At 40.7% G+C, this 12,583-nt stretch overlaps 1 long non-coding RNA gene across 2 annotated transcripts in view; it reads right to left on the minus strand.

The window, feature by feature from the left end:
- The window catches only part of LOC107970524 (uncharacterized), a 68,901-nt gene extending 61,245 nt beyond the window's left edge, over window positions 1–7,656 (minus strand). Inside the window, exons 1-2 of one of the 2 annotated variants that reach the window (XR_010155861.1) lie at window positions 4,085–4,183; window positions 1,107–1,176 (exon numbers count right to left, since the gene is read on the minus strand). This is a non-coding gene — a long non-coding RNA (uncharacterized LOC107970524). Of the gene's footprint in view, window positions 1–1,106; window positions 1,177–4,084; window positions 4,184–7,521 lie in introns of those variants that run through there. The other variant, XR_010155860.1, reaches the window with a different exon arrangement.
- Between the last annotated feature and the right edge of the window lie 4,927 nt (window positions 7,657–12,583).

A 12,583-nucleotide genomic window follows, 5' to 3' on the forward strand; every position in this document is an offset into this window, starting at 1 on the left:
GAGACAAAAAGAGAACTAAGGCCTATTGATTTTTTTCCAAGATTGTAAATTGAATACAATATGAGAGATGAAGAGTTCTAAATCGTCCATGTTTACTTATGCAGCATCTCTTCACATTCAATAGAATATCACTTTGATTACTTTAACCAATGCAAAAAAAAAATGTCAAGTGGTAGCATCTTTAATTTCCTTCTTCACAACCAGAATTTGTTTTGTTTAGAGGCAAGTCTAGTTATCTCTGCTTGGAGTCAATTCTTCTGGCTTTCTTCTTGATCATTTACAGAATGAAGATTTGCTCTAAGAAAAATAAGCATGTTTCTTGTTTGATGTTTTGCTTTTGTTTAGCATCTTAGTCTTTTTCTCATCTAAAGTTTTGCTGTATCCAAGTGTGGTTAGATTAATATAAGTGATTATTTTAAGATTATACCATAATACGGAAAGTATTATAAATTGCTTTGTTTTTGAAATTTAAAATTGTTATAGTAGACAGCAACCTGCTATTTCCAGGTTAGTTTTAATAGTAAAGCATCACATAAAAAGCAGACTTTAGAATCAATAAAAGATATTTCTGTTTCTAATTTGACAAATGAAATTTTAGTTATGATGCTGAAATTCCATTATCACCATCATTTAAACATACTTAATGTGGACATGCTGGGCACATGCTGCTAGCATAAACACATTTGGCTCATATGTAAGATTTAATTTCATCTCTAGTTTGGAAACAGAATTCCAGGCACAAAGCCTCAAATTGCAGTGACAGGTTCTATGGAACACTCCTATGTATGGCTCCACGGAGTGATGAAAAGAGGTGGTCCTGTGATAGGTAGATAGATAGGCATGAGCAGGGCAGGAGAGGACTCTTCCCCCAACACACCAGAAATGTCAGGTGATGGTTTGGCAATTATCACATTGCCTCTCTAAAAGTGATAAATTGGCAGCCTGCACCAGGGAGAGGCCAGTTCCTGATGGTCCCCACCTGTTAACATTAAAGTGTTAATTAAAGGCAGACACCAGGGAGAGACAACTTCCTACACATGTACATTGTATTGTATATATAATGGAATATATATATATAAAGGGTAGTTCATTAAGTGTTAACTCACATGATCACAAGGTCCCACAATAGGCCGTCGGCAGGCTAAGGAGCAAGGAGAGCCAGTCCAAGTTCCAAAACTGAAGAAGTTGGAGTCCGATGTGCAAGGGCAGGAAGCATTAGCATGGAAGAAAGATGTAGGTTGGGAAGCTAGGTCAGTCTCTCTTCACATTTTTCTGCTTGCTTATATTCTTGCTGCACTGATGTTAATCTCCTTTGGCAAGACCCTCACAGACACACCCAGGATCAATACTTTGTGTCCTTCGTTCCAATCAAGTTGACACTCACTATTAACCATCACAAGTCTACCCCTTGTCAAACTTGAACCCGTACGAGATAATACATGATCTTCAAATAAAGACAATAAAAAGGTCATAATTACACTTTACATAATACAGCTATCCTTCATACAACTGGAAACACACCACTGGATCCAATCAGCATAATGTCACCAATGTAATGGACCGGTGTGATATCTTGCAGAAGTGAAAAGCGATCAAGGTCCCTCCAAATAAGATTATGAAACAAAGCTGGGGAGTTGATATTGCCCTGCAGTAGGACAGTAAAGGTATATTGCTGGCCTTGCCAGCTGAAGGCAAATTGCTTCTGGTGGGCCTTGTAGACATGAGTGGAGAAAAAGGCATTTGCCAAGTCAATGGCTGCATACCAGGTACCAGGAGATGTGTTAATTTGCTTAAATAATGAAACCACATCTGGTACAGCAGCTGCAATTAGAGTCACCACTTGGTTAAGCTTATGATAATCCACTGTTATTCTCCAAGATCCATCTGTCTTCTGCACAGGCCAAATGGAAGAATTGAACAGCGATGTGGTGGGAATCACCTCCTCTGAGTCTTTCAAGTCTTTGATGATGGCACTAATCTCTGCAGTCCCTCCAGGGATGTGATATTGTTTTTGATTTATCATTTTTCTAGGTGGAGACAGCTCTAATGGCTTCCATTTGGCCTTTCCCAGCATAATAGCCCTCTCCCTACCAGTCAGAAAGCCAGTGTGGGGTTTCTGCCAGCTGCTTAGTGTGTCTATGCCAATTATGCATTCTGGTAGTGGGGAAATGACCATATGTTCCTTCCACCATTATCCCACACCCTTAATTTCCATTCCCATGTCTGTTCTCCAGATTTCTATTTATATAAATTAGAAAACTCAAGCAGTTCTTTTCAAGTGTAGTGCACATCCTCTTGGGTCACACTCTCAATCTCACCTCTAAGGGCCTGCCAGGACTTTAGTCTAGTTATAGGTCTAGAGGCAAACAGGGGTGTTGGGGGTGGCTCCAGAAAAAAATCAACATTATCTTGCCTGGCAACTGCCTCAGAGGAGGCCATCAATTTGCCTCAGGAAGCACAGGGTTTATCTCCTCAGACAATGGTGGAAAGGCTGATGGCAGCATGGGCTGGGGAAGGGATGTTGCCAGTACTAGGGATGCAGAAGCTGTTCCTTCTAGCAAAAAAGGTTCATCAGATTTTACAAACTCAGTGTCCCCAGCTTCATCAGGGTCCTCCCACACATCCCCATTCCAAGTTACAGGGTCCCATTCTTTTTCAATCAATGTCCTCACTTTAACAGTAGACACCTGGCAAGGCTGTGCATGTAACTTTTGTTGCAGCTCAGCTCTCACATAATAAGAGCTTGTGTCTGTTCTTCCACAATTTCAGCTCTCTACAGGAGATAAGACTCTCATTCAGGGCAATCTTAGCAGATTTGAGGCTCAGTATCTGCTTCTGAAGCTGGCAGATAGAATCCTTGAGTTCATCATTTTCTTTCACCATGTTGTCCACTGAGCCTAGGAGCAACAAACTAGCTTCATTATGTTCCATGGTTCTGCATATATGGTCGAAGGTATTATGTATATTGTCACTAAACTCTTTGCCTCTCATGAGCGATGAAACAGGAGTGTCAAATGCATTTATTTTGCATAACTCTCTAAATAGTGCATGCCAAGAACTATCAGTGTTCTCCATACTATTAGAAGTAGAATCCTTAGCATATTGGGGTCTAATCATATTAAGCAGCCAACTCCATAGACCCCAAAGCCAACAAAATACCTCCATCCTTAATATTCTGTTCCTCTAGACCCATTCCTGATGCCAAAATCTGTATTAGTCAGGGTTCTCTAGAGGGCAGAACTAATGGAATATATATACATAGAGAGAGAATATATATATATATATATATAGAGAGAGAGAGAGAGAGAGAGAGACAGAGAGAGAGAGAGAATATATATATTTTTATTATATATATATATACAATATATTTATGGGAGTTTATTAAGTATTAACTCACACAAGGTCCCACAATAGGGCATCTTCAGGCTGAGGAGCAAAGAGAGCCAGTCTGAATTCCAAAACTGAAGAACTTAGTCCAATATTCGAGGGCAGGAAGCATCCAGCATGGAAGAAAGATGTAGGCTAGGAGGCTAAGCCAGTCTCTCTTTTCACACTTTTCTGCCTGCTTATATTCTAGCTGGGCTGGTAGCTGATTAGATTGTGCCCACCCAGATTAAGGGTGGGTCTTTCTTTCCCAGCCCACTGACTCAAATGTTAATCTCTTTTGACAACACCCTCACAGACACACCCAAGATCAACACTTTGCATCCTTCAATCCAATCAAGTTGACACTCAGTATTAACCATCACACACATTAAGAGACAAAAATGGCAAAGGATGATCTGGGGACGCTCCACTGGAAAAAGGAAGAAAGCCTCAGATGGTCATGTCTATAACTCTCTAAACACACTGCTGGACTCAATTACCAAGGCCAAGGAGAGCACTGCACATATGGAAAGCCCACCCAAAGGGAAGAATCATGGGAAAGAGGTGAGACTATAAAGTCCTAGGATCAAGATTAAATGCCCCATCTTTTTCTCTCTTTGACCTTCAGACTCCCACTTGCATCTCTTCCAAGGGTCCTTTCCTTTCTTTACTGTTCTAAGTCTTTTTAAGAAACATCCACTCCTGCTCTGGAACTTGCCTTGATCTCTTTTTCTGCTTTATGTGCCTCAGTCTAATTCTTTCTTCTGAGGAGGCAAGGGCTGAAGTTGCTGCACGGTTACAACGCAGCCCGTAACTCAGGGTAACCAGGATCTCTTTCACATGTAACAGTTCTAGCAGCAAAATTCCGTTCCATTGTCTACATCTATGCTTAAGACAATACAAATATTTTTAAAATTGTCTTAAATATTAAGACCATTAAGGGTTTTCATAAATAAAAAATTTTACAGTGATTCTTTTAAAAGGACAGTTTGAATACTATTATTATTTACAATTTTGCAAGGAAAATAAAATCACCAAGGCTTAGTGAAGTGCATGCACATGTAAGGACAGTAGATTATTGAGTTAGAATTCAGGTTCTATTGAAAATAGAAAGCAGGGCTGGGTGCGGTGGCTCATGCCTGTAATTCCAGCACTTTGGGAGGCTGAGATGGGTTGATCACTTGACCCAGGATTTGGAGAGCAGCCTGGGCAACATGGTATAACCCCATCTGTACCAAAAATACAAAAATTAGCCAGGCATGGTGGCACATGCCTGTTGTCTCAGCTACCCAGGGAACTTGAGTTCAGGAGGTCAAGGCTGCAGTGAGCCATGATTGCACCACTGCACTCAAGCCTGGGTGACAGAACAAGACCTTGTCTTCAAAAAACAAAACAAAACAAAACAAAGCAAAAAAGCAGCACCAGAAGTTACCTATAATTATTAAGTAAACAAACAGTCTCTTACATATATATCAAAGTATAATTTCAGTCATATAACCTTTCAGGAAAGTACTAATAGTCCATTAAATTAAAATTAGTATATAGAATTTTCCACCTCTAGTCTAGTACCTAGTCTGGCCAATTTCATTTCAAGAAGGCCTAGAATGTACTTTTCTGCCCATAAGCTTAAATACATTTTATTTATTAGTAACCATTTTAACTATTGTCTACATGTCTCTGAAATAAATGTCACTTAGAATAATAAATATTATACACACATATATACACAAATTAATTCTGGTTTCTAAAGAAATATCTTGATATTTGGTCCAAAAATTTTAATCTCATCCATGATAATATTGATGCTGCTCTTCTCTCAGCAATATAATATATGTTATGTTACATAAAACTTACTGGTAAATAAATTTTTAAAAATTGAGAATGGGATGGAAACAACTATAAATAAGCATATATTGTGTTGTTTTTGTTGCATTTGGTTTCTTAAAACAAATTCTCCATTGATATCCTCAGAACCCTCTTTTTTTTTTCTTACAGAGATTGTCAGAAATTGTAAAGGGGCTTGATTTTAACCTACCTGTAACCTAACAAGTTAAGTTACCAATGTTTCATGGAAGAAACTGGCAGAAAAAAATAAGAGCGCAGGGTCAGAAACAAAGGACTTTATTTTTCATGGCACAGTAAGCAGCATGAGCCTCAATGTATTTCCAACATTTTCACTCAAGTTCTCAGGAACAGCAAATAGGTCCAGATAGATGCCTGGGCTCTCAGTGAGTTGCATTACAGGAAAAGAATCCAGAGCTTAGGAGACCCCAAATTTTGAAACTGGGCAGTAACATGCCTCTTTCTGTGCTCCAGAAAAGACATTGTTTTTGTTATACTGGACAATAAGCATTCATAATATTTGCTTTGGCATGAGACATATCTTTGTCTCTCAAACTGTGAGCACACCTGTCTTTCCCTCTAAAAGGAGATATAATTTTTTCTTCCAAGACTGTTCACCATACAAAAATCCTTGAAAAAATAGCCCAGAACAAACAGAATAATAATGCCTTGCTCACAATGCATGCAGAAATGTGAGAGATCTATGTTACCAAACATTTATCTACTTTATATTTGCTGACAAATGTTCAACAATATCTATTTGAAAAATTCTGTCAGTTGTACTTCAGAGACCAAGAATCATAGAGATTTAAAAAATTGAAATAATTAATTGAGATCTATATAGCAAAATCAAGCTTTAGTTTAAATTCTGATGGTATTGCGCCAAAACTTTAGCAGATTTACAATATCATTTATTTAGTTAGAAATGTAAGGTTCCCTGATTTTCTAGTAAAGTTCTTATGATCATAAAGGGGCTTGTGAGAAAACCAAGATATGCTGGTCTTGCATTCTTATAGTGACAATAATGTACAATAGAAAATAAGACTCCAATGCTCATTTATCATTTATGATGACAGATTGAGAGCAGCTGCAAGCACAAAGCTGACAATTCTGCCTAGGATGATATACAACACAAACCAGAATGATCCTAAGATGCATTAACTTTATAATAATATACAGTGACCATTACATATCTCATATGCAAGATGTTTGTGATAATATATGAGGAAAAGGGGTGATTCAAAAAAATAGTATATTGTATGTTGACTTAAGACCACAGGTACACTTATAGCGTAGGAGACTGCCGATTGTGAATTTCTTGGAGAAACATAAATCTTTAATTCCTTATAAATATATGCAAATGGGGCCAGGCACAGTGACTCATGGCTGTACTCCCAGCACTTTGGCAGGCCAGGGAGGGTGGATTACTTGAGACCAGAAGTTCAAGACCAATTCAGGTAATATGGAAAAACCCTGTCTCTGAAAAAAAAAAAATTAGTCTGGCAGTGGCACGCACCTATAGTCCCAGCTACTGGGAAGGCTAGGTGGAGGATCACCTGAGCCCAGGTGGTTGAGGCTGCAGGGAGTGTGATAATGGCACTGCACTGCAGCCTGGTTGACAGAGTGAGATTCTGTCTCAAACAGAAATAAATAAAACTAAATAAATAAATATATGAAAACACCTCCATTACTTGGCAAACATTGTGTAATAATGACAGCCCAAGATCAAAACGAGGATATAATATAAATAAAAAGAAAGAATGTCTTAAATGCAACCAATACTTTTTCCTATTCATTAACTCACAGATGCCTGGACCTTATATACACAGTACACAGATCATAAGAAACTCTGGCTAACAAAGCTACTTGTAAACCCAAAAACAGTAGATGTAACAGGAATCTATTCTGCTTCTAGAGTGAGATGATTTCAAATTGTGCCTCTCATCTGATGTAATTTCATTTGTTCTTAAACATATTTTTAATGAAAATCATAGAATAATTTATTTTTAAATCTTAAAGATAATCTAGCTTATTATCTTTAATAAATTAGACTCAGAGAACAGATATGTGGTTAAGAAAAACATTAATTGAGTACTACTACAAAGATTATGTTAGGAACTTTACACACATTATCATATTTAGTTATCCCAAGATGCTTGAGAAAAAAAGCAATCTTATCGCATTTTCTCAGAAGGAAACTAAGGACATGATGTTTCAATCCACGTTCACGTTGAAATGAAGATTTTAACAGCATTAACATTATAGTAATGTGCTCACTTGTTACCATAAATATTTCTTAAACCAAGATCTTACTGAGACAAGAGAGTTCCCTTGACCCCTTCATGGGACTTGCGAAGGGGTGGCTGTCTTACTCAGCCTGCAACTTTCAAACCCCTTGTGGGAATGGGAGCATTCAGGTGAGTGGGTTCAGAGGCTGGGATAAGTGCTTCTGGGCAGCAGCGGGAGTAGAACTCTGTGTGGTTTCATGGCAACATCTAGGGGTTGCCCACAATCCCCAGAATCCTGGAGGAGCCATCTTTTAGCTTTGCTGTCTGTGGACAGCTTAAGTGTTAAACAGCTCGTGGAGTGTCAGTGTGACAGCCTCTTGTACCCGCACCCAGGTCCTCGTCTGGCATCTAGGAAGAATGAGGCCATGCAAACAAATTGGAGGGTAGTGAATGCAGAGGATTTTTTTGAGTAGTGGAAGTGACTCTCAGCAGGATGGAGAGATGAAAAGGAAATGGAGTGGGAAGGTGTTCTTCTCCAGGAGTTCAGCTGTCCCCAGCCAAACTCCTCTTAGACCATTCCTGTATGAACCACCCTCTTACTGTAGTCTCCTATATCCAGCTGCTGCTTCTCCTCTCAATGTTCAGGTGCTTCTTCTCTCCTTCTTTGCCATGCCACTCTAATGCTCCACCACTCTGCCCATGGAAACTGGGTTTTTATGGGTACAGGATGAGGGGTGGGATGGTCTATGGTGGTTTTGGAAAAAGTAATATTCAGGCAGAAAAACAGGAATCTATGCTCTCACTTAGGGTCAGGGGTCCAGGCTTGAGGGTGGAGCCATTGCCAGGTACCTTGTCCTTTTCTACCTACTATTTCCCTACCTCCTGTCTGTATCATTTCCCCATCTGAAAAGGCACATCTAACTGCCATTAGAATATGGACACCCACCAATCTTAGCTACTTTCTGCTAACTGGGGGCACTGTTTTGGGGAAAATGGCAATCAGATTCCTCGCACAAATCTACCTAAGGGTCCTCAGCAAAAGAGAGCCATCATCTGAGGCTCCAGTTGCCTGACCATTTGGCATTTGATGGTCTGTATATGAGACAGCAAAAATAAATAAATAAATAAATAAATAAATGTTTTACAAGGTTAAGTGTGCGTGAGTTAAACATGTGTATTGTACAAGGAAAGAATCTAGTGCCAAACTGTAGAAATAAGAAAGAAAGCATAGCAATTATTCTGAAAACAGTATTGTGCCTCATGGTATAGAACAGAATGAAGATAAGAACAGAAAGCATAGGCAAGACTATAAAAAGGATATCCGTGGAAGGTTAATTATTAACACTTATCTTTTGTAATCTTTAACTTGAGGTCCCCGTGATGGTTAATACTGAGTGTCAACTTGATTGGATTAAAGGATGCAAGTGTTGATCCTGGGTGTGTCTGTGAGGGTGTTACCAAAGGAGATTAACATTTGAGTCAGTGGGCTGGGGAAGGCCAATTGGGTGGGCACAATCTAATCAGCCACCAGTGAATATAAAGCAGGCTGAAAAATGTGAAGAGATGAGACGGGCCTAGGGCCTAACCTTGCAGCCCACATATTTCTCCTGTGCTGAATGCTTCCTGCCCTCAAATATCACACTCAGTTTTGGGACTCAGACTGGCTTTTATTGCTCCTCAGCTTGCAGACAGCCTATTGTGGGATCTTGAGATCATGTAAGTTAATACTTAATAAACTCCCATACACACACACACACATATACACATATCCTATTAGTTCTGTCCCTCTAAGAGAACCCTGATTACATACAGTCCCTCTGCCACCATGCCTGGCTGATTTTTGTATTTTTAGTAGAGACGCAGTTTCACCATGTTGGCCAGGCTGGTCTTGAACTCCTGACCTTGTGATCCACCCGCCTCAGCCTCCCAAAGTGCTGAGATTACAGGCGTGAGCCACCGCACCCGGCCAAGGAGATTATTTTTAAGGCAAGTCTCCCAAGCATTAATGACCTGTTAAACAGTTTGTATCAGGTTTTTAGCTGAGAACAGTCTCTGGGGCAGTTGACAGGTTTTATCCCTACCTAGGTGAAAGGCCTAATGAAGCCTTTTAAGAACTTTCCATTGGCCAGTAGCCAGCAGATGAAGCTTGCCATCCTCTGATTGTAGTCGTCCTGAGGACTGAAAGATGTATCCCCAAGAGGTAGCCCATTCTATTTCCACAGGGGAATATTGAGATTTTATTTATCTGATGGGACCCTCCCAGATCAGTGGGGCTTCAAGTGGGTCAGAAATTTGGGCCCCTCTCACTGCTGATTTAGCTACTTGGTCTGCCTGCCTATTTTCCTCAGCTATTTCATCCATCTCTTTTTGGTGGCCTTTACAATGTATTACTGCCACTTCCTGTGGGAGGAAAACTGAGGATAATAGTTTATTAATTTCTTGATGGTATTTAATGGGAGACCCATTAGCCATGAGGAAGTTTGTCTCTTTCCAGATAGTGGCATGGGCATAGAGGACTAGCAAAGCATACTTAGAATCAGTATAAATGCTGTTTTTCCTTTGCTTAATTTGAGCACCCTCATGAGGGTAGTTAGTTCAGCTACTTTAGCACTTGTGCCCAGGGAGAGATGTGCTGTGTTAGTCCATTTTCATGCTGCTGATAAAGACATACCCGAGACTGGGAAGAAAAAGATGTTTAATTGGACTTACAGTTCCACATGGCTGGGGAGGCCTCAGAATCATGGCAGGAGGTGAAAGGCACTAATTCCATGGTGGCAGCAAGAAAAATGAGGAAAATGAGGAAAAATGAGGAAGAAAAGCAGAAACTCCTGATAAGCCCATCAGGTCTTGTGAGACTTATTCACTCTCATGAGAATAGCATGGGAAAGACAAGCCCCCATGATTCAATTACCTCTCCCTGGATCCCTCCCACAACACATGGGAATTCTGGGAGATACAATTCAAGTTGCGAGTTTGGTGAGGACACAGCCAAACCATATCATATGCTTTCAACAATATCATTCAGGGCAACTATTACATATCTCATTTTATGGGTCCCTTGTTTGATAAAATAACTTCCATCCATAAAGACAATCCAGTCTGGGTTCTCTAAGGGGGTTTCTTTGAGGTCCTCCCTAGCCTCATAAGTTTTTACTACTATTTATTCACAGTCATGTTCAAGATCCCCAGCTTCCCCTGGGAGGAAGGTGGCTGGATTTAAGGAGACACAGATTGTTAACTGGACTGCAGGTCTCTCTAACAGCAGAGCTTGATACCTGATATCTGTTAACCAGAGAATCCCTGTAGAAGACAGTAGTTCTGCCACATTATACAGGGGTATAAATGGTTAAGTTACTCACCATGGTTAACTTAGTAGCCTCTGGTACAGCAAGGCTACTGCTGCAACTGCCCGGACACAGGCAGGCTACCCTTTGCCTACCAAATCAAGCTCCTTACTTAGGTAGCCTACAGGCTTCTGAGATGGACCCTGGGCCTGTGTTAGAAATCCCAGTGCCCTTCTCTTTATTTCTGACATGTAAAGGTTAAACATTTTCTCTATGGGGAGACTAAAGGCCCGTGTTAGAACTTCCAGTGCTACTCCCTTTCCTTCTGACACATAAAGATTAAACGTTTTCTCTAAGGGGAGACTAAAGGCTGGTGCTTTAAGCAAGGCTTGTTTTAGTTGGCCAAAGGCTTTTCTAGCCTCTGGTTTCCAAATTAGAGAGTAAATTTTAGCTGTCCTAGTCTCCTTTATTGGGTTATATAAGGGATGAGCTATTTCACCATACTAAGGAATCCATAGTATGCAGAATGCTATAATGCCTAAGAATCCCCTCAGTTGCCTTGAGGGTTTTTGGGAGGGAAAAGGAAGAGATGGGCTTAATCTTTTCTTTGCCCATCACCCTGGTCCCCTCTGACAAGACCAGGCCCAGGTACTTCACTGAAGTCTGATGAAGCTTAGCTTTATATTTTGAAACCTTGTATCCTCTGTTAGCCAGAAAATTAAGAACATTCTACCCTCTTGAGAGATTTCCTTAGTTGGGGCACACAGGAAAATGTCATCTACATATTATAATACATTAACACAAGGATAAAGGAACCTGGAGAGGTCTCTTGACAATGCCTGCCTAAAGAAGTGGGGTCTGTTTTGGAATCCCTGAGTTAACACTGTCCAGTTTAACTGAGTGGTTTTGTTAGAGGGACCCTCAAATGCAAACAAATACTGGGAGTTATGGTGTAATGATATGGATAAGGAGGCATCTTTTAAGTCCAGGACTGTGAACCATTTGGTTACCTCTGGTATTTGAGCTAGCAGAGTATAGGGATTTAGAACCACCAGGTGTATTGGAAACACAGCCTCATTAACAAGGTGGAGGTCCTGAACTAGGCTCCATTTCCTTTTGGGTTTTTGTACCCCCCAATATTGGGGTATTACAAGGACTGTTGCAGGGTTTAAGGAGGCCCTGCATCTTCAAGTTATCAATGAATGATGGCTTCTAGTCCTTTCTTAACCTCTGATTTCAGGGGATATTGTTTCTGGTTAGAAAAGGATATGGGATCCTTAAGGTGGATCCAGATCATTGTGGTGGTTGTGGCTTAGTCAATCTTCTCTTTCCTTGAATTGCCCATACTTCCGGGTTAATATAGGTCTCCACTAGGGGAAGACAAAGAGTTTGCCCTTGGACTATCAGGATGGTGGTCCCCATATGGGCCAGAATATCCCTGCTCAACAGAGGAGTTGGGCTTTCAGGAATAATTAGAAATGAATGGATGAACAAAAGGTCTCCCCACCTACAACTAAGGCGTTGGGGAAAATATCAGGTTAAAAGCCCTCCTGAGATTCCCCTCACGGTTGTGCTAAGGGAGGAGAGGGGGCCTGGATGGAGAAGACAACCAAGAGACAAGCCCCAGTGTCCAAAAGAAGGTTCACTTTCCTCCCTTTGATTTCCAGAATTACTCAGGCCTTCTGGATGGTAGTGGTGGTCTGGACCACCAGAGCTGGGGAGAGGAGCCCCAGGATCCAACAGTTCTGCTGGACCATTTGGGAGATTTGTTCTGGAGCCAGTTACCAGCATTCTGAGGGACAGTCTATCCTCCAGTGATCCCCACTGTGGATTAAACAGGGTCAAGGTTTCTTCCTCCTGCTG

This window comes from Pan troglodytes, chromosome 2 (assembly GCF_028858775.2).
Source record: "Pan troglodytes isolate AG18354 chromosome 2, NHGRI_mPanTro3-v2.0_pri, whole genome shotgun sequence".
In the NCBI taxonomy this organism is placed as follows: domain Eukaryota; kingdom Metazoa; phylum Chordata; class Mammalia; order Primates; family Hominidae; genus Pan; species Pan troglodytes.